We start from the raw sequence: 3330 nt of genomic DNA on the forward strand, positions 1-3330 counted from the left end.
ATATATATATATATATATATATATATATATATGTATATATATGAATACACATATACACACACATATATATTGGGGTCCGAGATGGTGTAGAGGCAGGGCAGCCGGCTTGGGACCCGAAAGTCCCAGGTTCGATCCCCAGTCACTGCACATCACGTGGCGTCTCTGGGCAGCACGTCTCATCGCCAAAATGTCCCCCGGGCGCTTTCAATAGCTGCCCACTGCACCACCTGGTGGTGGATGGGTTAAATGCAGAGACTAATTTTGCCATTGTATGGAAACATACAGTGCTGACATTGTGATGACATTATTATTATTATTATTATTATTATTATTATATATACATATATATACACATATACACACACACATATATATACACATTTACACACACACAAATATATATATATATATATATATATATATATATATATATACATACATATACATATACAAACCGGATTCCAAAAAATTTGGGACACTAAACAAATTGTGAATAAAAACTGAATGCAATGATGTGGAGGTGCCAACATCTAATATTTTATTCAGAATAGAACACAAATCACAGATCAAAAGTTTAAACTGAGAGAATGTATCATTTTAAAGGAAAAATCTGTTGTTTCCAAACTTCATGGCGTCAACACATCCCAAAAAAGTTGGGACAAGTCCATTTTTACCACTGTGTGGCATCCCCCCTTCTTCTTACAACACTCAACAGACGTCTGGGGACAGAGGAGACCAGTTTCTCAAGTTTAGATATAGGAATGCTCTCCCATTCATGTCTAATACAGGCCTAGGACTGGGTACCTTTCTAAAAAAAATCGGTATCGGTACCGGTGTCGGTACCTTCACTTCGGCGTCTGTTCCTGTCATCTACGTTATATTACAAATAAAATATTGGCATTTGCCATCTCCACATCAATGCATTTACTTTATATTCACAATTTGTTTAGTGTCCCAACTTTTTTGGAATCCGGTTTGTACATACATACATACATACATACATACATATATACATACATACATACATACATACATATATATACACATACATACATACTGTCTTGCTACCCGAGTGAGGTAGGCACAGGGCACGTGCCACGCCCTCACCGCAGCCTCTCCTCCAACGGGTCTTAAAACTAATCATTTGGCTCAGGTATTACCCGCAGCAGTTTCCTAGGACCGTTCTAATTTTAAGGCTGTGTTGAGATGATTCACCCAGACTGTTAACTACCTTCGATCCTTGCACCACACCCAACTTTCACCTTGTGCCTCGCCCGACCTAGCAGCCGGAGTGGGGACGTTTGGCAGACGAGGGAGCGTAAGTTAACGGTAGCTCATCTCCTGATTTAGCATTGCAATTGTTAATCGGTCTGGCGATTTTTAGAGCCTAGGAAAAAAGACTCATGGGTGTTGTTTTATAATCAAAAGCTAATAAAACCGTTTAAAACCTCCCACATACTTCTGTTGTTTCATTGAACCAAGTTTTCCACTTCCAAGAACAAAAGGTGTGTTTGAAATAAGAATCCAGAATTGTACGTTTTGCTTTGCTTTTAATCAATAACTTTTGCAGGGGAACAGCGGTATAGCACAATAATGATTACACTGGATTACACAGAGATTACATGATGAATGATTCTCACTCCTTTATTCCTTTTTAATTTGTTGACCTTCCCTGGGTGAGGTAGGTGGATGGGTTTGAAACAGGCGCTTGGACTCCTCTCTGCCCGGCTTCGGACTTCCCTCAGTCCAGCCGGCCACGCCCAGTTTCCCTCAGGAACACAAGTACCCATACAGCTTACCTACTCTCTTTACCTGCCCCAACAGATTATTCCTCACCACAAGGAAGACCCTTCTACAACTCTGAGCAACCAGGTTTTTAATATAATAATTTTTTCTGTTTGTCAATTCATACACCACTGCTAAAATTTGGGATAAGGTTTAAGTAAGGATCAATTTTGCGAAGCGTCCCCTTACCATGTTTTCTGAATCTGGTAAGAGGCAGATTTCCCAATCCCATAATCAGTCGGATTTGGGCCACTCCTGGTCCTTGTGCTGGTTCAATTTGAAGAAAAAGGATTTCAGGTTTAATCCGGGCTGTTGAGTTTTGAAGAAATAGTTCCAAAAAAGAACCTTATTCCATCGGATTTTACCCCAGTTCTTCTCCAGCTAAAACCGTCCAAAATTGCCCTATTAATCCACAATTCGTCCAAAGGTTCTTCGGATCTTGTCCTTGGTCCTTCGCTTGTGAAGAGGGTCCCCAAAACAGCAGAGGTTCCACTGAAAACTCTGTTTATAAAGCCTGAAACTTTGACTGACATCTCAGACCAGTCACCCCATCAGGCATGACCCACCTCTTATGGGCCGGACCTTGATCCAACTTCACTGGCTTCTTATGAGACTTTTCAAGTCATTCCTAATGCATATTAAAATCTGGGTGTATGTTGTTCAACATTTGCACTGTCATTCTGTGCTGTCCTATTCTGATTTGCTCAGAGCTGTGTTCTAGGGCCTTCCCCTTGTGTAACATAACGTTCTTTCCAGAACATTCACGAAGCTACAGGTTTCTTCCATTCAACTTTCATCATGAATCAGTTTAAACACAGATTACATTGTAAAATCATAAGATTACATTCTAAAATCACAGAGTTTATAATATCACTTGATTATCTACTTTGTTTATTGATTTTATTATAACCACATATTTCTCATTCATCTGAAACTAGTACTTTATTTGAAAAGAACATTCTTTGCTCTACTTTCCACGATCCTGCGTGTGTGCCTCAGATGGGCCTGTGTGTGTGTGTGTGTGTGTGTGTGTGTGTGTGTGTGTGTGTGTGTGTGTGTGTGTGTGTGTGTGAGCTTGCATGTGTGTGTGTTTCTTCAAGTGGGCCTGTATGTGTGTGCTCATGCTGTTTTCACACATGGCCCCGACCTCTCAAGGGATTGAGGCCTATGAATCATGACTTAGCAGATTTAAACAAAATAACACATAATAACATGTTCTGACTTGTTCTTTCCCATAAGATCAGTCTGAGCTCCGTACATTTTTGACAAATCACACATATATATATATATATATATATATATATATATATATACACACATTATGTATATATATATATATTTATGACTGGTACAAAGGAAGGTTAAATGTTGGATCCAGGACAGTGGCCCCCTACTGAGAGATTGTTTTGAACGAACGGACTGGCAGGTTTTCGGAGAGGCTGCTGAGGGTGGAGGATCGCTTGATCTGGACCAGTGCGCATTCTCAGTTCTGGGTTACATTAGTACATGTACTGACACTGTCTTCACTATCAGATATGTTGAAGG

Source organism: Nematolebias whitei, chromosome 8 (genome assembly GCF_014905685.2).
Source record: "Nematolebias whitei isolate Nwh7 chromosome 8, NemWhi1, whole genome shotgun sequence".
NCBI classification, from domain to species: domain Eukaryota; kingdom Metazoa; phylum Chordata; class Actinopteri; order Cyprinodontiformes; family Rivulidae; genus Nematolebias; species Nematolebias whitei.